General features: G+C 35.5%; 1 protein-coding gene and 1 long non-coding RNA gene across 5 annotated transcripts in view; one reads left to right on the top strand and one right to left on the bottom strand.

Moving 5' to 3' along the window:
• The window catches only part of ARHGAP22 (Rho GTPase activating protein 22), a 402,535-nt gene that overhangs the window by 228,671 nt on the left and 146,851 nt on the right, over positions 1 to 27,013 (bottom strand). The window lies entirely within an intron of this gene.
• LOC127551810 (uncharacterized) overlaps positions 2,727 to 27,013 on the top strand; it is a 103,400-nt gene continuing 79,113 nt past the window's right edge. The window contains exon 1 of the long non-coding RNA XR_007951176.1: positions 2,727 to 3,101. This is a non-coding gene — a long non-coding RNA (uncharacterized LOC127551810). The remainder of the gene's footprint in view (positions 3,102 to 27,013) is intronic.

Below are 27,013 nucleotides of genomic sequence, written 5' to 3'. Positions count from 1 at the left end.
TTGCCTAGATTTATCAAGAAGAGGGATTGTATTTTGCCTTTGTATCCTTACCTCTTAAAAAATATCACTGGTTCCAAGGCATCAGCAAAGTACTTTATAAACTGAGTATCAACTTAAGTATTTGTTGACTGGGCTCTGGTGTTATAGGATGTAGGTTTAAATCCTGACTCTGGCTCGTAGTACTGTGGAACATTGACCAAGGGACTTAGCATCCTTGAGCCTCCATTTCCCCGTCCATACAACAAATGGCTTGGTCTAGATGGTCTCTGAAGTCCCTTTCAGCCCTAAGACTCCCTATTACAGTGAAAATTTGAGAGGAGGGTATGTAGTAAAGACTTCTCAATGAAAGGATTTCTTTGCTGGGATCTAGTTGGGGTATCAGATGCTAAAGAATTATGGGACAGCGGACACAGTAAGTGTCTCTTACTAGACAAAGTGACAATAGTGGTAACAGTAGCAGCAAATGATTACATTTATAGAGTGACTATGCATGTGGTTGCCATCTAGTGGCCAAAAAATAAAAGTGCCGAGCAAAAATAAATATTTGAGCCTATTTCCAGCCTGATCTGTTTATTCAGTCTGGCTCTGGGGTGACCTGAGTTCTACATAGAGTGAAATTTCTAGTTTTTCTTGCTTTTCTTTCTCCGTGCTGTTGCCAAAGTCACCCAGCTAGGAAACAGCAGAGATAGTGTCATAATGACTTATCTTAGGGAGAAATGATTACCCAAGTTCCCATTGGTAGCAAGCATTAAACACTAGATTTAAATCCTGCAGAGCCAGGACTCCTACACTCATACCTACTCTTGGTGTATAAAGGGACAGAGCATCTGGGACAAGAATGACTTTTTTTCCAACTAGGGTTTAGACAGGTGAAGAGCTTGGTTCTACGCCCAAGTTCAAAGCCAGATACTTAATAACTGGGTCATCCTGGAAGTCACTTAACTCTGTTTGCCTCAAGGTTCCTCATCTGTAAGTGAACTGGAAAAGAAAATGTCAAACTACTCTAATATCGCTGCCAAGAAAACCCCAAATGAGGTCACAAAAAATTAGACACAACTGAAATACATGTGACCCTATGTAAGGCATTTAACTTCTGTTAATTTCCTTATCTATAGAAAATTTATGGAAATATCCATAGAAAAACAATAGCATTTTCTTTACTAGGTGGTTTTGTTGTTGTTTGTCCTTTTTTCTGGAAGAGGACCATGGCATCTGGAAGTTAAGGAGGCGAGATCCAAGAAAATTGGACTGAAGTTTGAGATGGTTCTTCAAAGTCACCAATTTCACTTTCTCCTCAGGAACCATCAGTGGCCAGATATAGAATAGGATGACTAGAGATGGCCCGGAAAATGAAATGACCTGTCTAAAGTACTTTGCAAACTCTAAAGAGCTAGCTATTGTTATTGATCCATTGATTAACCTGGCTTTGTCTCCAAGACCCACTCTGAAAATGCATTTGTCTATTTGCATTGAAGAAGTGAAGGAGGCTGGTTGTTGTGGAATGTTGCATATGTTGTCAGTTGCTATAGCTATGTCAATTAGTTTTACTTAATTGTTTTTCTTTGTTACAGGGGAAAGAGGGGTGGGGAAAGGACATGCACATATAGGGAAGTGACCGATAGCAAAAACAAAAGGAATCAATAAAAAGGGACCACAGCATGAAGCCAGAGCCATTGGATCTCCATCCTCTGCCTCACTGATCAAAATCTTGATGTGACATGGCAGGAAAATGAGGGAGTTCTGAAGGTCGACCTTTTTATGCGATCATTTCAAGTTAGGACAAACCTCAGAGATCACTCTCTCTCTTTCAGCATGCTTGGTTACTGCCTTTTACAGTTCTTATACACTTCAAGGCATACTTTCTTACAAAATTCTAAGAAACTGGTAATTTTCTAATCACTTAAAATATCAGGTTCCCTGAGTACCATGACAATCTAATCCAAGGATTAGGTGAGTTCTGGTTTTTGCTTTTCTCCCATGCAAGGGATGTGTGTGTGTGTGTGTGTGTGTGTGTGTGTGTGTGTGTGTGTGTGTGTGAGAGAAAATGAGAGAGAGAGAAAGATGAGAGAGAGATTAAGAGAAACAAACACAGAGAGAAACAAAGAGAGAAGCATAGAAAGAAAGACAGAGAGAGAGAGAGAGAGAGAAGAGAGAGAGAGAGAGAGGAGAGAGAGAGAGAGAGAGAGAGAGAGAGAGAGAGAGAGAGAGAGAGAGAGAGAGAGAGAGAGAGAAAGAGAACAGAGTTTCCTGAAAACGCAATAAAAACAATTCCCTGGGGCAGCTAGTTGATGTAGTGGATAGAGCAAAGCCCTGACACTCAGGAGGACCTGAATTCAAATCCAGCCTCAGACACTTCCTGGCTGTGTGATTCTGAGCAAGTCACTTGACCTCAATTGCCTTAACAAAAAACATTTCCTTTTAGAACCAGAGCTTGTCTTGTACAAAGAATTTTGCTCTGAAATTAATCATAAAACTAGCATTTTTGTCATGCATTATTTTAAAAAATAATTTCATATTCAATATCTTTTCTACTCCTCATAGTAACTGGGAGAAGTAACTATTCTTATCCCCATTTTACTAATGGGAAAACTGAAGTTAGAGGTCGAACACCTAACTCAAAGTCATCTGACTAATTGGTTGGAAGCAGGACACCATTATAGTAATGCTTCTCTCAATCCATCTTCACAGTTCCTTACACAAGTGATGCCCACCTGAAACCCGGAAAGACGTTGCTTGTCTGTCTCCTCTCATTTCTGACCTTCCACTCTGAATTTACTTCAGGACAGCCTTTCAATGGATTTTTGTATTTTTCAATGTCAACAAATACTTTTAAAGTGCCTGCTGTGAGTAAAGCATTATTAAGCCACTGGGGGATATGTCAAGGTCAGATAAGACATGGCACTTTCCCATATTAAATAGGAGGAGCCAAGCTACAAATAAATAACTAGAATCCAACATTACTACAGGGAATAAGTGCATGAAAGAGGCAAAAACTCACTTCTTTACCAAAGTCCAAGAGAAGAATGAATAATTACTCAAAGGGAGAAGCAGAAAGGAATTATTGAAAGAGATGAACATGATATGTGAGCCAAACCTTAACGGTGGGTAACCTTTTAATTTTTATCTTAATTTAATTAATGAGCATTAATTAATATAGCTAGGGGGTGCAGTGAATAGACAACAAGGTCTGGAGTTCAAATTTGGTCTGAGACACTTACTAATTGTGTGACTCTAGCATGTCATCTAACTTCTGATTGCCTCAATTTCCTTAACTGTAAAATGGGGCTAGTAACATTGTGGTGCAGATTTTATGAGATAACATTTATAAAGTGCTTAGCACATTGCCTGGCACCTAATAGGATGATATAAATCCTTATTTCCCCCCTCATTCCCTTCTCCTTTCTGTGAAGCTGAATTACTTGGAATGGTTATGAATCCCTCTCAGGAAGCTCTGCTTCTGCAAGGCTTATTGCCAGTACCCATTGTCAACTGCAAGCTCAAATATCTGGAGGATCTACCCATCCAGGGACACTTCTCTAATATTTGAATTCTGTACTGGTGCTCCTATATGACAATGCTCTTATGCAGAAAACTCCATGATCATTGTCAGCATCAGCAGGAACATTTATTTAGCACTTTAAAATTTGCCCAACACTTTAGGCAGATTATCCCATTTGATATATTTGCAAAATCCCGTAAGGCAGGTGCTGTTAATATCACTCCTAAGTAATTTGCACATAGCACAGTTAGCAGATATCTGAGGAAGGATTTTAACTCATCCACTATGACACTTATTGCATATTTAGAAGTATTCACTCAGCAGCTCTGTTCATTTCCCACATTATAGTGAGATGGCTTGATGTGTCTCTAAAAGTTACTTTTTCTACTTCTTAAATGGTGACCTGCTAGTGCAGAGGCAGAAGCCAAGGTTCAACAGCCAGTTTTATTCCCTCATAGCCTCAGAATTATCACTTCTGAAGCTCCTGAGTTCAACTTTGTCCCTGATTCTTTCTCTCATTAAGCTCTTTCCTTGTCTTCTTTTACTCAGCTTTTGAGACTGACTATGGTGTTTCTAGCTCTTGGCTTCCTCCTTGGATCTGACATCCTTAGTCTTCTTCTGGCTCTAAGTAAATCTTGGAGCTCTGGCCTTTCCTAGCTCCTGGATCACTTGTCAATCACCAACTGTTGGTGGTCAGCTGCAGCATCTGGCTATTACTCATTGACCTCCCACAATCCACTGGTGAGAAATAACAAAAGGTTACTGGATAGAGAAATAGGAAAGCTCAGTTAAAACCCCAACTTTGCTACTCACTATTACATCTAAATTAAGATCAAAATTTTCAGAACAATTAATTGTTGATCTGTATTGGTAGAGAGAGTTGTCTTGCCAGAAATCCCCAGCACAAGTAAAATGACAAACTGGGGACCCCTACTCCTAGCCTACCCCAAATCATCACTCTCAACTAAGCCAAAATATCCTTGGAACTCAGTTTCTTCATCTAAGACAAAATAATGTCTGAAATCCCTTGTACACCTAAGATCTATGAAAATTACTTATAATGATCCCATGGTAAGACTGATCTCATCAGTAAGATGTCTGTAAGACATTTGAAAAAGTCAAAACCATGTAATAACCAGTAAACATTTATTGAGCACTTACTATGTTCCAGCACTGTGCTGAGCAAGAGAAAAGAAAGACTAAGCAGTTGAATAGAAGCCCCGGGATTGCCAAACCTCATTATCGGCACATATTTATTCTAATGTTAATACAATTTATAGCATTTAATTTATGCCTTCTCCTTAATGGCTATCTGGACATGCCTTCTAAAGAATAGGCAGAGGCATCTAATTGTCACAGAATATTGTGATAGATGAAGATTCAGGAAGATTTGGATTAAAATATTGCCTTAGACCCTTAGCAAGTCACTTAATTGCCCTGTACCTCTGCATATTGGGGGAAATAATAGGGATCTTCCCCACAGGGTTGTTCTGTGGATCAAATAAGATAATATGTAAAATGCTTTACAGATTTAAAGCTCTAAATAAATTCTAATATTTTTGTTAATATTAGCAATAACAGCATTTTTATTTTTTATTAACAGGCTGGGTTGACACAGTACTAGGTTTGAAGTTAGGAAGGAATGAGTTCAAATTCAACCTCAGTCACTCATTAATTTATGTGATCCTGAACTAGTCACCTAATCTCTGTCTCAGATTCCTCAAATGTAAAATGGGGATAATAATAGAACCTACCTTTCAGGGTTGTTGTGAGGATCAGATGAAAGGATATATATTATGTGCTTTGCCAGTGTTAAGATCTAACTGTGATGCTGCTGCTGCTGCTGTCACCTCATTTATCCCTCATCTTTGCCCTTCCCCATACTAGTTATCCCCTGGCATTCTGGGTATCACCATTCATCTTGAGCTTTGTGCCACTTCAGTGATTGTAGAAGAGAGAGTATGGTTGATGACTTAGACATCTCTTCCTCACTCATATCCAATTTATGTACAAGTCATTACCCTCTTGGTGACATCAGAGTTCTTTGAGAATTAGCTATGTCTCCCATGCCTGCAAATGTTCTCTGTCCTATTCTGTCCTGGCTTCTTTCAAGTTTTAGCTAAAATTCTACCTTCTGCAAGAAGCTTTTCCCAGCACTAATACATTGATTGATGAAGTTGTGAACTGATCCAACCGTTCTGGAAAGCAGTTTGGAACTATGCCCAAAGAGCTACAAACTACGTGTACCCTTTGATCCAGCAGTGTCTCTTCTGAATCTGTATTCCAAAGAGATATTAAAAAAGGGGAAAGAACCCACATGTGCAAAAATGTTTGTAGCAGCTCTTTTTGTAATGGCAGGATATTGGAAATTGAGTGGATTCTCATCAGTTGGAGAATGTTTGGATAAGTTATGGTATATAAATGTAATGGAATATTATTCTCAGAAGAAATGATGAGCAGGCTGATTTCAGAAAAGCCTAGGAGGACTTACATGTATGGATGCTTCAGTGAAGTGAACAGAAGCAGGAGAACTTTGTACACAGTAACAGCAAGATTACATGATGATCAACTATGTCAGACTCAGCTCTTCTCAGTAATGTGTTTATCCAAGACATTTCAATAGACTTGGGATGGAAAATGCCATCTGCATCCACAGAGAGAATAGAGATTGAATATAGATTGAAGTATAGTATTTCATCTTTTTCATTTGTTTGCTTTTTCTTTCTCATGGTTCCTCCCCTTTTGAACTGATTTTACTTGCACAATGTGACAAATATGAAAATGTTTAAAAGTATTGTAAATACATAATCCATATCAAATTGCTTGTTGTCTTGGGAAGGGGATAGGTGAGGGAGGGAAGGGGAAAAATTTGGAACACAAAATCTTATAAAAATGAATGTTAGAAACTATCTTTATATGTATTTGGAAAAAGAAAATACTTCTGAGAAAAAAAAAAAAAAAGAAATCTTTCTCAGTTCCCCTTATTGCTAGAGCCTTCCCTCTGCGACTACCTTCTACTTACCCTGTATTTCTTGTATGAATATAGTAAGTTACATATTGTCTCCCCCACTATTAGTATATCAACTTCTTGAGGGCAGGGAATATTTTTCTCTCTCACTCTCAAGTATTTAGCATGGTTACTGGAAAGAAATAAAATCTTAAAGGTTACTTGATTAGCTGACATGCTAGTGAAAATAAACCATGTATTGGACGCAGAATTAAACAGAAGGATGGCAGATGATATATCCTACAAGGAATTTCAAAGCTCTTTTAATAACTTCCAAAATTTTCCTATAAATAAAACCAATGTTTTAAAAACTAATATTCTACCAATATTATATGACTGTAAGTAATGGAGTACAACAGTTTTTAAGGGAAGGAAAATGAGCATCATACATAGAACAGTGGAAAGGCATGAGCCTTTATTATTATTATTATGTTATCGGACTATAACACAACACTTCAAAGGAAAGAGTTGAGAATGTTATCAAGGGAGTATATCATGAAAAGATTCAAATAATACAAATATTTATTACACATCTATAATATAAATACATTTGTGTGCGCATATATGAATTTACATGTTAATTGGTATTGGGAAAAAAAAAAAAAACGCTTGCAGGTGGAAAAACTCATTAAGCTAATGCAGGGAGCCACCCTTTACAATTTAGAGTCATGGAAATCTCTCTAGAAGACCAGGGTCACACAAGCAGTGTGTGTTGGAGGTAGGATTTGAATCCAAGTTTTCTTAATTTCAAGCCTAGCTGTCTCTCTAGTATACCATCTGCCTCTTGTACATACACACACACTCACACATACACGTATATATAAACATGTATATGTATGTATATATACATTATACCCTCACATAAATAATTATATCTATAGGCATAGTATATTGAATTGGAAAAGTAAGACACATATGTTCATAAACAATTAAATAATAATGCAAGACTATTAATAGAATCCTAGAGTTGAAAGAGACCTCTGAAGTCCAATTCAGTTTCTGCCTGAGGCACAAATCTCTTTGCAGAATATCAGAATTGGAAGAAATTTGACAAATACAGTGTTGGTTCAAAGTACCTTAATGCAGTCTTGAATTTGAAATATCCTTGAATACTCTGTCTCTTCAAACACCATCTAGTCCAACTGTATTTTGGCTCATAATGCCCTCAACAATATTTTAAACCAGTTGTCACTTAGCCTTTGCTTGAAGAGTTTCCCTTTACCTCCTGCTGAAGCCACTAGCAACAGAATCACCAAACTATCTGTGACCCAACTGGAGAAATTTTCCTAACTCTTGCCATAGGTGATTTTTCCTGCCGCTCATCTGGGCAGTTAATCCCCTGCCTTGCTTTCCCTCTTTCCCAACTCCTTCCCCCCAGACTTTTTTCATTTGATGAAACATAGCTAAGATCAGTAATAAAAAACCTCATCCATCTCTTTGTTCTGAGCTGGTGCCTTACACAGGTCCCCCACTGTGACTCATCTTTAACTACTTTGATTCCTGTCTGGTTATCCAAAGACTTTAAGAATCCTCCCACCTCCACCTCCATACCCTTTATCTTCCTCAGAGTCTCAGAGCAAGATTATATAACACAGCTGAGGAGAACCATGTTTGCACAAATATGTCCCTGGAAATACTCATACATGGTTTTCCTTCAGGGGATTGGGCTGGAATAGAATGATGCCAGAGGACAATTTAGTATTTGCTTGTAGGATAGATGATATTTTTTTAACTTCTTTTTTGTAGAAGAGAAAACATTATTGACTTACTGCTGTGGGGAACTCAATCTTATCATCTAGCATTATAGGAAATTTCCCAGCATGCTTTGTGGAAATTTAATTTCATTGTTTTGTTCTTTAATTTCATTTATTTCTATTTTTGCATAAACATAGAGCTAGTCTTTCCAGCGCCTGGGAGGACTTCTGTATGAGAAGCTTTGTTCTTATCAACTCAGCCATCATTAGCTATGTGACCAAGAACTTCTCTTTGGGTTTCAATGACCTCATGTATAAAGTGGAATTATTAGAATAGATGATCTCTAAGATTTTTTTTCTGGCTTGGGCAATCAATGACTCCCCAGTTCTGTATTTTCTAGGAAAGTTTTTCCAGTCCTTTGTTGTTTAGTACTGTTTTAGTCATGTTCAGCTCTACGATCTTATTTGGGAGCTTTCTTGGCAATGATATTGGTTATTGGTCGTTTCCATCTCCAACTCATTTTACAAATGAGGAAACTGAAGCAAATGGGATTGAACATCTTGTAACTAGTGTCTGAAGTTATATTTGAACTCATGCAGATAGGTTTTCCTGACTCCAGAGTTAGCACTCTGTCCACTAAGGTACCATGTACCTGCTTTTTCCTCTTCTTAGTGTCTTATTCTACACACAGTCAATAAACATTATTAAGTGCCTACTTCATGCCAGGCCCTGTGCTAAATGTTAGGGATACAAAGAAAGGCAAAAATATCCTTGCCTTCAAGATCCACAGTCTGATAGAGAAGATGTCAGGCAAACAACTAGTACAAATAAGCTATAGACAAGATAAGTTGGAAGTCATTATGAAAAATGACAAAATTAAATTGGTCCCTGTGTCATCTGTTCCACATTTCCTGTTCTTTTAAACTCCAATTATCTCTTAAATTTAGTCCCCCAGATTCGTCACCAAACACCTTGGAACCTGTCTGTGAGACTCTGTCCTTCTGGAAAAGCAAAAACAGTAGTAACCCACCCTTAGTTTACAGAAATAAGAAGTGATGACTAAGAATGTCCTGTTGTCCCTAGTACTAAAAAAGCAAGGGAAACCAAGTAATTTATGCATCCTCTCTGGGGAGCTCAAAGCTTTTGGCTGACCTTCATTTTTAGTTAAAAAGGAATAGAAAAGTGAAAGTTGATGGAGGATGATTTTTTGGACTCAAATGCAGTCTAGCTTTTCCTGGGAGAATTATTGCTGTGCTTTAGTTTCTCTATCAAGTCCACACCTGTCTGTGACTGGCGCCATGTCTACAAGATTCCAAGTGATTCCCTAAGTTGGTTTAAAATTCCAGTTCTCTTGGTGCCAGTACAAAGAACCATAGGACTGATCTAATTGATCCAACTTCAACAACCACAAAATGCCAGAATGCCAGAGGTGGAAAGAACTTAAAGATCATTTAGTCTAATATTCTTACTTTCACAGATGAAAAATTTGTATTCCAGAGAGGAAGTCCCAAGAAACAACCAGGAAATGGTGGCCAATTGGGACCACAGGTGTGCTGGCTGTGTTCCAATGTGGGACATCTCCATTGGTTCTAGCTTATTTACTGATAAATGAAAATAATAATACTATACAATGTACATACTTATATTGAGAAAGAAAGAGAAAGAGAGAGAAAAAAAGAACCTCAAAGTACACAAAGAATTTTCCTCAACCCTGTGAAGTAAGGAGTAAAAATATAATTATCATTTTATAAATGAGAAAGCTGAAGCTTAGAAAATATAAGTGAAATGCTCAAGGTCACATTTCTAGTGAATGTTTCAGGTCAGATTTGAATTCAGCTCTCTTAGTTCTTAGTACTATCTCATGTCCCTGATGGGCTAGGGTCCTGTAAAGCGGAGATGTCAAAGATGTGACCTCTCACAATACTCGTGAGTGTTATCTGAACCAAGTCAAAATGCAATTGGGAAACATTTAATAATGTAAATAAAAATAGAATAAAACATAGATAACATTTAAAAATATAAGGAGTAAGCAGGAATTCTTATTTATGGATTAATGACATTGTTTCTGAGTTTGACATCACTACTGTAAAGGTCTTATCAACCTAAACCTCTTTGTAATATTCTCAACAAAGGAGTGGTTCAAGAGCCAATTAATGGGACTATTTCCATGCTCCCAGATTTACATATGGACTGAGCAAAGTCTTTCCTGGATATTGATAGAAGTTCACTCTCTTTATAGCATATTAACTATCATTTCCTTTCCCACGTCCTTTGCTGCACTTTAATCTTTTCGAAGAATTTTATAATCCACCTATCTAGAGAAACATAAATAGTGCCCTTTGATCATCAGAACCACAGAGGGAAAGGAAGAAGGGTTTTGTTCCCAGACAAGAAGACGAGGATTCCCACCAATGTTGGTTCCTGGAGTGAGGGAAAATTACGGAGCTTTCCTTCATTATTGCCGTGGGTATAACTGAATTCTGACATGAATTCTAGTATAAGACGTGATGTAAGAATCTAAAGTACCTTAGAGATATTCCAGTCCAGTCCAATGTCCCATATTTTATTTATGCCAAAGCTGGGGGCCTGGTTTGGTAAAGTGGCCACACTGGTATTAAGCAGCAGAATTGAGATTAAAATTTGGTGTTAACTTCAAACCTAATACTTTTTTCTCTGTGTCATGCATCCTCCTTCCCTTATTTATACTGAACCAGTTTTAGAACATTAATTCCAAACCTTATAGTTGTTTAGAATACTTAACTCAGTGGGTAGTGATCAATATGCTCCCAAAAGAGCAACAATAAAACATTTCTTTCCCTCCCCCTCCCCAAGGCAATTGGGGTCAATACAGTTAGTATTAAGTAGCCAAGTTTAGATTTGAATTCAAGTCCTCCTGACTTCAGGACCAGTGCTCTATCCACTGCACCATCTATTTGCCCCAAACATTTCATTTTTTAATTCACAAAAGGAAATGAAAAAGTACAGAAGGTACAAAAGTTTTATTTCTCCATTGTTAAATTTAATATATTGTATATACATGTTTAAAAAACCAAATTACGTGACTTCTTTTATAAACTGCTGGACAACATGGAGAGTTGCTCACTGGATCTGGCAACTTTGGACATCATCCATGGACATTTCTACAAAGGGCAGTGATGGTCCTGTCATTCCTCTGCTCTCTATTGGCTAGCTCTCTACTGACTACAGAGTCAAGTTCAATTTCTTTTGTTTGGAATTCGAGATCCCCTATGATCAGCTGCTGTATAGTCTTAAGTTAGAGGTATCTCTTATTATGAAATTGGCCTTGGAAACCCAAAAAAAACATTTCCTAAAATATGGTAAACTGTAATCTGCATCTGAGTCTAATGCAGAAGAAGGCCTAATAGTGCCATAATAGGTATTAAGGCATATTAAGATAGTGACTGTGCAAAGCAAGGTGTACCTATGAGTTAATGAGTTCTAGCTCTGGTTTCCACTGAGATAAGCATGGCTAAACTGATAGGAAGTCTCGTTACAATATTAAAGGAGTTTAAAAAACAAAGACTTTCCTTTTTCAGTTAAATTTCCTATTCTTTAGAATGAGAATCTTTTGTGAGACTTTCAAGTAATTTTCATTCCTCTTGGATACAAACCAGCTGGAATTCTGAAAGCAAGGCCAGTGAACAGTAAAGTAAGTTCAAGGTGATATCCAGTATTCCCTGTCAGTACCAGGTGCAGAGATAGCCAGACAGCAACATTTCATTAAGAAGCTTTCTAATTAGATTGGAAAAGGGATTTGTGGATGTCAAAAACACTGTATAAGTCTACATTTAAAAATAATCTGTCTACATTGGCTAAGTTTCAAGGTCAAGCTTTGAAGAAGGCATGTAGCATGCTTTCTGCCTGCCAAAAAACTGGAGACTGGATAAGGAAGCTCCTAGATGGTAAATATTTGAAGATTAATTTAAAAAAATACAAGTTATAATAACATCTGCAATTAATTTTCTCTGGGAAAGAAACTAGAGAAATAACAATATCAAGGGATACCCCAAGAAGTGAGGGTGGGGATGGAAATCAGATTATATTAAGCAAGTCAAATGAGCAGAATTTATTGAATTGATGAAAGCATTCAGAACCACTTTGTCTTCTACAGGGATATTGTCCTAAGTATTAAGAGATGGACAGAAATACTGAAGGACTCTTATCAAACTGTTCTGTTTTATGGGTTGTATGCGGTATTCAACTTTTATATTGCTCCAGATGTAAAACAAGTCTTATTACATTTACTGAAAGCCTATTTTATGGAAAAGGTGGGTATTGGAAAGTGAGATAAGTAGTCTTGAGTAATTTTTTTTTTTTTGCTGATATGGGTAGGTATATATATATATATATATATATATATTTGGCTCTACCCTCTCTCTTTGGCCCAAGGTACAAAGGATATCCAGTGCCATTCTGGACAATCATTGTGTCTTTGTGATGATATTGGCCATTATAAGGTATCCCAAAAATCTTGGGGAAGTTTTAAGCTTTAATAGCTTAAAAAAAAAAACATAAAAATTAGGAGCTTTAATAGCTGCTAAATACAAATAACTTTAAACTTGCATAGCTTAAAATTGCCCTAAGACTATCAGGAAAATCCTTAGAGGGAAAGCTAGTAGACTAAGGCTAATGATAGCTCTAACATCTAGAGAGCACATTGCTTTGATTTAAACTTGTTGGGTTGGAGTGAGGAGTCAGTGTGAAACATAAAAAAGGACCAAAGGATTTAAACTTGTAAGGACTAATCCAACCTCCCCATTTTAAGAGAGAGATAGATAAACTGAGGTCTGGGAAAGATTTTGAAAATGACTTATTCAAATATAAATAACAGAGTGAGACTTCAATCTCAAGTTCTCTCTCCAGATTTAATTTAACTCATTAAAAAAAAAAAAACATTAGACACCTACTATGTGCAAAAAAAATTATAATAATAATGATGATGATAACTAGAATTTATATAGAACTTTAAAGTTTACTGTACATATTAATAGATGCTACTTGGGTATTGGGTTTACAAACTTCCCTTTTTCACTATTTCATGATAGCTTCTTTTAAACTTATCTATCCAGAGAAAGAACTGATAGATTCTGAATGTAGATTAAAGTATATTATTTTCTTTTTTTTTGTTTTTTCCTTTTGTTTGTTTCTTGTTTCACAACAGAACTAATGTGGAAAAATGTTTTGTATGGCTGCACACATTTAAGCTATCAGATTGCTTGTCATTTTGAGGAAGGGGGATAGGAGAGGGAGGGAGAAAAAATTGGAACTCAAAATCTTTCAAAAATGAATGTTGAAAATTGTCTTTATGTGTAATTGAAAACAATAAAATGCTATTAAAGTTTTTTTTTAAAAATAAACTTACTGTTTATACTGGAGGTATGAAATATTTAGCCTATGATTAAAATACAATGGGGGAATATATAACAAAAGAAATACAAATACAATAAAACATAGATAATGTTACATTTTTAAATGACATCAATATGCAAGCAGGTATCCTGATATATGATTTAGCCTAGAAAATCTGTATTTGAATTCTGTCCCATGCATTTATTTAACCTTACAATCCCCTTAACCTTTCTCAGACTCATTTTCCTGATCAGTAATTTGAGGATAATAATAATAACTGCCTCATAAGGTCATTATGAAGATCAAATGAGAAAACACACATGAAGTGCTTTACAAAATTAAAGAGATATGTGTGTGGGGGGGGCTAGCTATTTTTCTCCCCTTATTCTTGAGAATCAAAGACTAAAGGAGGCAATTTAATTTTTTAGATCACTTGATAGATTCCTGGATTTCCTGCCTGATGGAAGCATTAGTGTACCACCACCATTTTCAACATTTTTAAACAGGCAAAAGTGGTATACTTGAAAGAATACTAGACCTGGGTTGAGGAGGCCCACCTTCAAATTCAGACTGATACTTTCTGGCAGAGTAACCTGGGAAAATTGCCTAATTTCTCAGAGTTTGATTTTCCTTATTTATAAAAGGGGATAATCATATTTGTTTTACCTATCTATCTCAAAGAGTTTATGGAAGGGAAATACTTTTATCAACATGAGCTTTATTTTATTTTGTTATGAAAATTATCATCTTAATTTCAGAGCTCTCTAGGGAGTTGAAGTAAAAAAAAATTTAGTAACTTCTGATTTATTAAACATTTATTGACATCTGTGACAAGTATTTTAGAAATTGTACCTTTCATTGAAAAGGATTGCTTGAATTTAATGCAATAAGCATTTATGAAGTTCCTACTTTATGCAAAGTAATAGGGCAGCTAGGTGGTGCAGTGGATAGAGTGCTGCATCTGGAGATATGATGAATCATCTCTCTTGAGTTCAAATCTGGCCTTGGACTCTATCTATGTGACCCTGGACAAGTTACTTAATGCTGTTTACCCCAATTTCCTCATCTGTAAAATGAACTGGAGAAGGACATGGCAACCACTGAAGTATCCTTGCCAAGAAAACCCCAAATTGGATGCAAATGAAAACAACTGAATGAATATCTCTAGGCATTTGGTAAGATTTGATATGCTTTAGCATAAGGAGAAGAGAAAGAACCTTAGGGGAGGATGTGAGTGCTGGACAGGAGAACAAAATTACAGTGTTGAAGTCTGACTCCTGTCTAATTTATTAGCTGTAAGACCCTGAGCAAAACACTTATAATCTCTTTCAGCCTTTGTTACCTCATCTGCAAAATGAGATTAATAGTAGCATCTGCATTACTGAGAGGATCCAATGAGCTAATATGAGTAAAACATTTTGAAAACCTTAAAATACTTTTTAAATGCCAGCCATTAACCATCATCATAGTCTTCATCATGGAGTTTTTATAATTGCTGTTATCTTTCAAGTATTGTCCCAAGAAGAGCTCTGTTTGTTGCCCTTATAGATAGCTGATCAATCATTAGGCTCTTGAAAAGCTCTGTGATAGTCATGTAATAACAACCTTTTCCTTATCTGCTGCCCAATTCTCAGTTGTCTCAGCCATTAATGCTAATCTGTCTCAAATTCTTCAGTAGCCTTCACAGCAGGGCTCCTGAGATGATAGCAGTAATGGCCACAGAATTGCTAGAAAGAGACCATAAGAGGCAAACTGTTGTCATTTTACAGAGGAGGAACCAAGATCCAGAGAAGCCTTAGTCCAAATCCAACATTCTTTGATTGTGTCTTGCTGCCCAGAACGACTTTTGATGATTATCTTTTGCATTCATTCTTGGTGATAGTTTTATAGCTTTGTTAAGCTGAAGGAAATGTCTACTCTTGATTTAGGAAATGTGATTCAAAATAAACCTAGGCATTTGATGGTTTAGTAGACAAGATTCTCTTTTCCTAAACTACAGAGAGAAGATAGAAAATTTCCTTCCCATGATATAGAATCTTATGTCTTTTTGGAAGGGCAGGTCTTTAGCACTCGATACCTCCTGTAGTAAGCACTTAAAAATACTCAGTGAATGAAAGAAGAACATATGGATAAACACAGAAGGCATTTAAACAAACTTTAGCTCCCACTGAACAAGATTTCTGCCTTTTGAAGCCTGTTGTTCTGAGTGCATTGTTCAGCAAGATAAGCTTTTATTGGATTAAATGGAAATAGCCACTGAATTAAAGGATATTTGAAGACAGAGACTTCCCACTGAGTATATCCAATTGTACACTTGAGTCTGGGTTTTCTTTTCTTTTCTTTTTTTGATTTATATCCAATTTCCATAATTCTTTTTCTGGATGCAGATGACATTTTCAAGTTTATTGAAATTGTTTTGGATTGGGTCTGATTTTTTAAGAGCTATATGTTGGTTTCAAAAGTCTATTTGATTCTGGCTTTAAATACATTCTAGGAAATGCAATGGCAAATAGTCTTGGATCCATGGGTTATTGATTTTTTTCTTTTGTCATCCATCAAGAACAAAAGACTCATACTTAATCATTATACTTTAATTAATCCAGAGGGCCTAGAGTCATCGTTATATAAGAGCAATGATTTGCCACAAGGAAGTGTTGGGTACTCTGATTCTACTTTTTGCTAGTGATTCACTATAGGATCTGTCTATATTAAGTAGTGATGCAATTTATATTATTTATCTTGGTATAATGTAAAGGGAACTTGATTTGGAGTTGAAATGTGAATCTGCAATCTGATTTCAATTGATAACTAGTATTGTGTCAATGAGCAAGTAACTCTGAGTCTTAGTCTTCCCATATGTAAAATGGAAATAATAATAATGTGTCACTTATGGGATTATAATAAAGTACTTTCTAAACTACAAAATGTAATGTTAAAATAGGATATATTATTATTATTCCTTGGTTGTTGTCCTTCATTCTCAAAGATGACCAAAATGATATCACTATGTCAGAGTCAATATACAATGTGTTCAGCTATGAATAATCAAATGGAAACTCCTACCGATGTTTTAGAGAGTTGCTGTAGAGCACTCAGAAGTTGTCACTTGCCTAGAGCCCATTACCAGTAGTTATAAGAGGGAGGATTTGAATGTAGATCTTCCTGGTTCCAAGATCAGATTTCTGCCTCTCATACTTCTATTAGCCTCTATTTTTTCCCCCTAGCTATTTACTTGATGACTTTAGGTTGAAATCCTTTGAGGACAAGACTTGTAACAGCATCATATAAATATATGTAGGGCTGGACTTAGATAAGATTGTGAAATATGGATTGCTTCAATTCCACATTACCCTCATTTCTGTTTCCATTTGTACCTCTGTCTCTCATATAATCCCCAGATGTCAAATTATATTCTTCTATTGTCCCTCTGCTCAAGATCCCTCCTACTATGGTATCCCAGTGAGCCTGGGAATGCTATGTTCCCAAACTTCCTTTCTCTATTTCTGATATCAAAATTTACCTGTTCAGTGGCTCATTCCTTTGGGGATCTGTTTTATACTAAGTAAAGATGGGTATTATTCATCTGATAATTTAGTCTGTGCTAGTGGTGAGAGATTTCCTTGAGTAGAAAGAATGCTGCCCCTGGAATTAATAGAGCTAGTTTCAAATTACATTTCTGATGTTTCTTAGTTCCAGGATCATTAATTAGTCATTTTCTGTCTTTGAGCCTCTGATTTCCTATTTATAAAATGAAGTCAATAAAAAATATTTTTTAATCTTAGAGAATATTCTGAAGATGAGCTTAATATATTAGACATGTTATCTATATGCATGGGGATTTAATGTATTACATAAGCAAAATGTCATGTCTATAAATGTGCTGTATAAAGATGAGTCTACTGTATTAGATAACTACCATGTTATCTTCCTCAGGTAATACAATACTGTGACATAGATATGATGCACTAATCCCAAAGGATCTTAAGGAGTGAAGATAAAAGAAGGCATTTCAGACATTCATAAATTTATTTATATATATGTATATCTATAAATGTGTGTGTATATATGTATGTGTGTATGTCTTAGGAGGCTTTTTGAAACTTTTAGTCCTACTACAATAATGGCCATCCCTCTTTCTGTATTTGAGATTTAACCTTGTGCATCCAGTTTAAAAAATATATGCAAAAAAACCCATCTTTATCTTTTATTATATAAATAATAATTCAGAATACAAATAATTTAAATTGCAAGTAGGCCTGGAAATGCTGGATACAGCAGAGCTTTTTGCTCCTCATTTCTATAGGGACTTGAGTTTACTGGTAAGACCAGATGTCATGTGACTCTCATCATTATTAGCTGCTTACATATATTATTAAGAAGCTCAAAAGGGTAAAGACAAGTCTACTTCCAGGTCATGACCCCAAAAAAGAAGAGACAAAGGTAACGTATCAGGCAAATTATGATATCAATGGAACATTTATCCAGAAAAAACAATCAATAAAAATTTTGGCTCTAGATTGCATTTATTCTACTTGGCTAAGAGCCTGAAATAGCACAATACTAATAAAAGAAAATGTTACATGAGGTTCCTTTGGTCACTATAGTCATATGATAACATTGCCAAGGACACTTTATTAAACCCAACTTTTTACAGCATGAAGGAATTTTGACAAAATATTTGAGCAGTTTATGTCATATGTCCTCTATGTATCTGTTTAGCTATAAAATTAGATTAATAACAAATTATGTTATTCTCTTATTTTTAAAAATGAGAATCAATCGTTCTAATTTTGACCTTATTAAGGATGAATACAAGTTGTCCAGATTATAATATGCTTTTGGTTTAATAGTCCATCTAACTAGTCTATCTCTATGAGTATTTCGGGTAGACAATGCAGATGTACTGGAAGAAGATATCAGAATTGAATAGGAAGAATAGGAGGAGACTGGTCAACAAAGACCAGTCTCAATGAATTCCCCAATACTTTTAAGGATCCTAAGTTTTCCCCTAAAACAAAGGCCCATATTTTAATAGTCATATTCCTTTAATATTGATAACTTGTATAAGCAAAAAGAGATGCCATGAAAGCCGAAGACCACAGATAGAAAACCCATGTACCCTGTTTGTATTCTCAGGAGAGCAGAAGAACCAGAGGTGATCCCACAATACTCTGGGAGGTCTTTGTGGCAAACTCATGGAAAGATGCAGATTAGTAGATATTGATAAGACTGTAATCTATATCATTAGGGAAGAGTCCTACATCCTCTGAAAGATCCTTCACACTTAGTACAGTACATACAGCAGGCATTTAATAAATGCTTGTTAAACTGAATTGTTGAATCATAACAGGTAACAGGATGGAATCTGGGTAATGAATTTAAGGCACCAAATTTATTGCACTATTGTCCTCTAGTGATAGAGTAAGGGAGACTTGGTCTCAGACTAAAAAGGAGCCAATATTATGATGAAACTGCTAAAAAAAATCTCAATCACTCTAAAGTTCAGATCATGGAGAATAATAATCTTACTCTACTTTGTACTAGTCAAGACATATTTATAGTACTTTAGTCTTTTCAGTATTGGGGCAGGTAGGATAGAGTAGAGGGTCTAAAGTCAGGAAGACATGTTTTTGTGAGTTCAAGTCCAGCCTCAGATACTTACTAGCTGCATGACACGGGCAAGTGACTTAACTTTATTTATCTCAGTTTCCTCATCTGTAAAATGATCTGGAGAAGAAAATGGCAAACCACTTCAGTATCTTTGCCAAGACAATTCCAAATGGGGTCACAAAGAGTTGGACACGACTGAAATAACAGAACAACACAAATTTCAGGGAGCCATATTCCATCGGAGATATGAAGAAACTTTATTGTATCCAAAAAAGGATGACTAGTATAGTGAGAGTTCTAGAAACCATGTCTGATGAGAAATATTTGAAGAACAAGGGACCTTTTACCCTCTATAGGAAAAAGACATCATCCAAAAACTTGAAGAACTGTTGTGTCAAAGAAGGATTAGATTTGTTTTATGTTCTTCCAGTATGGGTAGAAATTACAAGGAGAAATTTTCAGCTTTTTAGAAGGATTAACTTGACTTAAATAGGGCTGTCCTGTGGTTTAGAATAAAATGAAAGATAGCAGAGATCTGCTCAGTATTTGGCAGGCTTCTGTAAAATGTATTTCTCACTGTTTGGGAAGTTGCATTCCAACTTTATGATCCTATGTTTGCCATGTTGAGTAGTTTTATTCACTAAACTCTCTCAACAATTAAATAAATGGATGCATCATGGTACAGCAGAAAACATTCTGATTCTGAAGTCAGAGGACCTGACTTCAGATCTCATTTCTATTTACTACCTACCATGTGATCCTAGTAAGCCATTTATAATCTTTCTATGACTCAATTTCCTCAATTGCTAGGTGAGGTGGAATTAGAGAAGGTGACTTCTGTAGACTCTTACAGTATTAAATCTATGATCTTCAAGGAGGATATATTTTTACTAATGGTATATTGTACATTTCCAGAAGGCAGAAAGGTCTTTGATTAACACTTCAATTGGAACACATATCATGTGAATACTCCATTTTGTAAGTATTTTTTAATAGCAGATTAAAATTCATATTTAGGGCCCTAGAAAGTATTAACAAAGACAAAAAAAAAAAACTCCTCCATCATATTTACATTCTGCTTTAAGGTTTACAAAACACCTTTCCTTAAAATAATCCAGTGAAAAAGGTGGAATTGTCAAATTCTAGTGGGTTCTAAGAGTATGTGTGATCTCCATTTTGGCTAGGATGCTTTTCTCTATTTGCTTAGCAGACCACTGTGCTTTGGTTTATAGTGACCTCCCACTCCAGCTGTGTTTCTCCCCTTTTCTCTGATGATGTGGATCCTACTTTTAAATTCCAGCTCGAGTTGTACTTCTGTGTAAGCCTTCCTTTTTTGATCCTTCTGAGCCACAGCGTTCTCTCTCTCTTCTCTGAACTCTGGAAGGCATTATTGTTATTTAATCACTCCCTTTTTTGTAATATTAGTTGTCCTTTAATGCCTTAGTCCATTTCATCATTTTATTTGAGAGAAGAGATAGGTATCCTCCAAATGCTTGGCATGATTTATGCAAAGTTATAAAGTAATATAGTAGGGAAGTCATAAATAGAATTCATGGCTCCTCTGGTTTAGTTTGTTGTGATTATTTCTAATTTTTCAACTAGATAATGATTGATTTTTTAAACTTTTACTTTACATAGTTGTCTAATTTGACAAAAATCAATGTCCAAAAACAACAAAATGTTTCTCAGTGTATCTGATCAATATGAAAAATTGCATTCATTCAACAGATAATTGAGTATTTACTAGGTAAAAGGTTGGTTAGGAGTCAGAGGACAGGGAAAAGAGAGAGACAGAAAAACAGATGACAGAGAAGGAGGAGAGAAAGAAAGACAGAGAATAGAAGAGAAGGGAAGGGAAGGGAGGAAGAAAAAGGAAGGGGAGGGAAGAAGAGAAAGGAAGGAAGGGAAGAAGAAAGAAGAAAGGGGAGAAAAAAAGGGAAAGAAAAAAGAATGGAAAGGAAGGGAAGGAGGGGAAAGATGAGAAAGAAGGGAAGCAAAATAGGAAAGGGAAGAGAAGGGAATGTGAAGGGAAGGAAAACAAAGAGAAAGGAAAGGAAGAGAAGGAAAGGGAAGAAAAAAGAAGAAAGGAGAAAAAAAAAAGATAACATTGGATTCAGTAAGATTCCAGAAATCTGGTACATTATTATATATTAATTTCTAACACATGTATTAAAACTGTTAGCTATTTAAAATTAATATTTTACATATTAAATCTATTAAAGCTATTAAATTATGGATCAAATACCACAGATTGTGATCTCATGTGATTTTTTTAAGGGAAATTATTACTGTTATTCTTTGTTTCAAAAACCATATTTAGTCTGTAGACTTTGCTTTTATTCTGATTAAACACAACTCTCTTGGTATTCTCAACTATGAAGTTGAACTCCTCCCTAGTTTGCCTTTGGCCTTTGAAACTCAGATTTTATGATCAAATATTTTGTACATAGCCATGTGCTCAGCAGCTGCTAAGGTCGGTGCCTATTAGTTTATCATACTAACTAAGGGCAGCAGGTGTTGGATGGCCTTTATTATCTCTGCTTAAACCCACTTTTAGAATAGCCAGTGGGAAGCTGGGAAAAGCTAATGGACTATGAAACCTCAAATTATTTATTTTACATTTTTTCCATCCAATATGCTTCACTAGAAAGATTTTAAAAGAGAAAAATCATAGCATATTGGAATTGGAAGTGGTCTTAGAAACCATCTTGTTCAACTATTTCCTTTTATAGGTGAGAAAACTGAGAGCATTGGTAAGCTAAAGGTCATCTAGAAAAGATAAAGCAAGTTATAAAGGGTCTCAAAACTATATGATATGAGAACCAACTGAGGAAATAGCAAGGTCAAACTTCAAAGTAGAAAGATTTGATGGGGAACATGAGAGATGCTCTTTGGATATTTGGGGTTCATCCTTGGCCCCCTAGGACAAAACTAAGGACAATGGATTGTAGTTAGATGGACCTGCTGCAGGAAATGGTTCCTCTTCTTGGTGAGTCTTGGCTGGCCACTTGTGTATGATGTAAAGGGAATTCTTGTTCGGGTACAGATTTGACTAGAAGGTTCCTTCTTACTCAGCAGTCAGCCCATGGGGTAGTTAGTATGATTGTTATCTTCATTTTACTGATGGGGAAACTGAGGCTCTGAGAGACTTAAAAGGCTTGCCAAGGTTCATCTCCACATTTTCCAGCTTCATCCAATCTGCCATACTGACATAGTTTTTATAAATAGATTGGCCATACAAGGAAATGCAGTCATTTTTCTTCTATTGAGATTGGAAAGGACTTCTGAGATCATTTAGTCCAGTCATCTTAAAGAAGTTTACTGCTCTGAAATTCAGAAATGGACTTGCCCAAAGTCACACAGATAGTGTCAGAACAGGTATTTGAGCTCAGATCTCCTGAATCCCAGATCTGCAGAAATTAGTACCAGGCTAACTGGGCTCAGCATCAGAAGGAAGGCAGTGTGAGGTCTGTAGGTAATTTGATCCTTTTCCATTTCCTTTGATTCATCTAGAGTTGTTCCAAAAATGGCCTAAAAAGTGAAAGAACTCATTGTGGGACTTATAAAGATTTGTAAAGATATTGTAAAAAAGTTTCTTAAAACCAGCTCTGCTCCTGTTATCTTCCTGATGGAACAGCAAACAGCCATGATGAGGCTCTGTGGAAAACGTGAATCTTCCAGAGTCTTAGCCAAAAATAAACTGTTAAAAGCACATTTAATTTGTCCTTTAACCAGTGATATATTAGAATTCAGGTCCAATGAGTTATGATAGCCAGTCATTAAATATTCAATGTGAATATTTACAATGAGGAAATGGACAAAAACTACAAATCAGGACTTGGTTTATTGTTTTGTTGATTTTTGCACTTAAGGAAGTGCTGGAGTTTATATTCAATGGTGCAGCTCATACTCAAGAGTACGTCATAAGTATGACTTTTTCTTTCTTTCTTTGTTTTTTTTTTTTTTGTTTTGTTTTGTTTTTGTTTTTGTTTTTGAATTGTTGTCATGTCTGATTCTTCATGAGCCTATTTAGGGTTTTATTGGCAGAGAAACTGAAGTGATTTGCCATTTTCTTTTTCCAGATCATTTTACAGATAAGGAAACTGAGGCAAATGGGATTAAGTAACTTGTCCAGATTCAAATGGCTAATAAGTGTCTCGGGCCAGATTTGGTTTCAGGAAGATGGGTCTCTATCCAATGTGCCCCTTTTTTTCAGAGAGTTTTTGTTAACATTTACCAGTACATTCCTGCTCTTTTCAATATCAAGGTGATTCAGTCCAATTCTGCATCTAGAAAGAGGACTGTGGGAACTGAATGAGGATCCCAACATAGTATTTTTACCTTTTTTCTTGCCATTTTTTTCTTCTTTTTTCCTTTTTCCTTTCATCTCATTTTTTCTTTTGCAGCATGATAATTGTGGAAATATATAAATATAGAAAAATTATATATGTTTAACATATATTGGATTATTTGGTGTCTAGGGAGGGGATGGAGAGAAAGAAAGGAGAAAAGATTTGGAACACAAGGTTTTGCAAGGGTGAATGTTGAAAATATATTTTGAAAATAAAAAGCTATTATAAAAAAGAAAATTAAAAACTCCCCACAATCCAGGGAGCATTTTCTCTCAATCCTGGCCAAGAACCATAGTTGGATTAGAAAGAAGGAGAGGAATCATTTACCCAGACATAAATCCTGTTTTGTTTCCTGGCATTTCCTCATTTAACTCATGATCTCAGTAAAAAAAAAAATTTAAATCAATTAGAAGGCATTTATTAGGCACCTCCTATATCCCAAGCACTGTGTTATGCAGAAGGGATACAAGGGATAAAAACAGCCAACATAGATAGATAGATCATTAGATTTATACACACACACACACACACACACACACACACACACACAGATTTGTGATTTCCCAGGTATAGTGGGACTTCCTTACCCATTGTAGATTGGTATTTTTTCAGAAATTTATGCAAGGAGCACTTCCTAGGACATTGAAAGATTAAATGATTTTCCCAGCTTCAGACAGCTGGTATGTGTCTGAATGTAATTTGAACTCATAACTTCCTGGTTCTGAGACTAAACCTAAGGCCTGACGCAATCTATTAACGCCACACTGTCCCTTTATACATTTTAGGGCCTTTAAACACTGTTCTTGATATTCAGGAAGACAAAGACCTTTTCTTAACTTGTGATTTACACACACATTAAGGCAGTGTTTAGTTACTTAATATAATATATGCAGAGCATCTGTTAAGTGTATTCCTTATATCTGTTCTGTTCTATTCTCACGACCATCACTCTAGTTTAAAATCCAGTCAAAATTATCATAGAATCATATCACAAACCCCTTAAAATTAGATGTGATGTTATAGGTCACCTTATCCAGTTTTTAAGAAGCATAAATTCTTTCCCCACCAATGTTCCTATTTGTTTAAAAAATTTTTTGACAATTTTTATTGGTTTATTTCAACATCAAAAAAATTTTAGTGCCAAATTCTTTTCTTCCATTCTGCCCCTCCCCTCATTGATAAGGCAATACTATATTAATCACATATCTGAAGTTATGCAAAAATAATTTCCTATAGCCATATTGCAAAAATAAAAATCAAAAAACAAAAAAAGCATAAATCCTAATTACAATATGCCTGTGGACCATCTAATAAATAACTGAAGGCCTTTAATGAATAGGAAATCTTTGTAAGGAGATAGATATAACTTGCCTATTCAAAAAATCTTCCATACTTTCCCACTGACAAGTAGATAAGATGCAAATTGCTCAATATATTGAAGGCTTTTCATAATTTATTCCCTACTAGTATTACTTTTCACTCTTTTTACTACATTTCCCCTGGATGACAGTAAATCTAACTACCTGCCAGGCCTATTCAAGTTCCCCATTACTATCCTCCAAGAATGAGACACATAATCAGAAATCCATATGTGTGCAAATGGCATGAAGTTTTCAGAATTATAATTATTAATTGACCCAAGTCTTCTGTCATATTGCTATGCTAGACAGCAGTAAAAGATGAGGCATAGAGTCAAGTGGCTATCTTCTCTCTTCCTCTTATAATATTTTTTATACCATATTCATATTAATTTATCTGTGTACAATCATACTTTTTTTTCCTCATCCCCCACCAAGAGTTGTGCTTCTTAGGAAAGGGATTTCTGCTTTCTTTTATCTCTAGTGTCTTTTACATAATAGGCATTTTATCAATGTTTCTTTTCTTTTCTTTTTTTTCTTTTTGGCTGGGTTGGGGGATAAGGGAAAGGAATAAGTGTTCATATAGTACCTAGTATGTACCAGATGCACTGTGCTAAGTATTTAGCAAATATCTCTTTTGATCCTTAGAACAACCCTTTGAAATTGGGTGCTATTATTAACTCCATTTTACAGTTGGCAAAACCGAGACAAGCAGGTTAAATGATTTGCCCAGAGTCATACAACTAGGACATTTCTGAGATGGATTTGAACTCAGGTCTTCCTGACTTCAGACCCAGCATCTATCCATTTCACTTCCTAGCTGCACTATTGAATTACTGGCTCACATGTGATAGTTTAAAATTTTTTTGGAGAGTGTGGGAGCTACAGTTTCAGCAAGGCCTCAAGCCTGGTCATATAGGCCATCTAAAGCTGCATGTTATACATCTAGACTCTAAGTCTTCCTCTATCTTATAATTATAGATTGATTTTTATGTAAATATCAAAATTATTTAAAAATATTAAATATATGATTTTTTCAAATGATCAGAAATAACCTAGTTATTATGGAGATAGACACACATAATATATATACATATATACACACATATATAATATACACACCATTGTCATTGCCAGATTCTCAAAATTTCAATAGTTGTGCCTTTATTAACTCAGTTTTCTTGCCTAGAATACTCTTTCTACCAATTTCTTTCTGCTAACATCCTAACTATTCTTCAAGGATTATCTCAAATGCATTTTCTCTATTAACTCATCCCAGAAACATCTTCCTTGACTAATGATCTCCTTTTTCTTTAAGTCACATAACAAAAGTTATCTGATATCATACTTGCTGAATAAGCTAAATGATCAGGCTAGATGATGCCATTTTTGTTAAAAAGAAATGAGAAGTCACTATAAAATGTGACCAATTTTCTTATTTACCAGAAATATAACAGTTTTCAAAAAGTGACCCAGGCATGTTCTAAGCAATAGTGGCATATTAGCACAAGTTTATGATTTCTTGAATTTATTTTTTTGAAAGAGAATACTGATTTGGCTGTATAAGTTCCAGTAAGATTCTTAGAAAGTCAGTACTATTACCTTGTAATCATTTTATGCATTTTCAAAGTGAAATTTAATTGCTTTGTTATTATAGTTTGAAGGGGGCAGTTATTATATCAAAATTTTTGTTCCAAAGCTGATCATTGTATTCACACCATTTGGCCCTTTCCATACTGATAATTCTTTTGGTCAGCATAGATGCTTGCTTTGCCTGCTGCTCAGATTGAAATTTAGTTCAATTTATGGATTATCTAGTCAATCTGTTCTCATATGATTTGGTGTCATCCAGGTTTCCTACTCTAATGATCTTAACATACTATATAAACACAATTATTTTTATCATTATTATCATGAAATAAAGAAATATAAGGCATAAACTATTTTCCTCCACAAAGAATTATGTATTTGAGGAGACAAAAGACAGACATGTAGAAAAACTAAACAGGAGAATATTCTATAGAATTTCATTATGAACTGAGTGTAAAAATTCTAAATTTATATAGATAATTTGCTACTAGGACCCTACGTGATAAAATATCAATTTTCTGGCATAGACAAT

This window comes from Antechinus flavipes, chromosome 2 (assembly GCF_016432865.1).
Source record: "Antechinus flavipes isolate AdamAnt ecotype Samford, QLD, Australia chromosome 2, AdamAnt_v2, whole genome shotgun sequence".
Lineage (NCBI taxonomy): Eukaryota > Metazoa > Chordata > Mammalia > Dasyuromorphia > Dasyuridae > Antechinus > Antechinus flavipes.
Note: the sequence above shows the minus strand (reverse complement) of the source record. Positions and strands in the feature narration are given on the sequence as shown.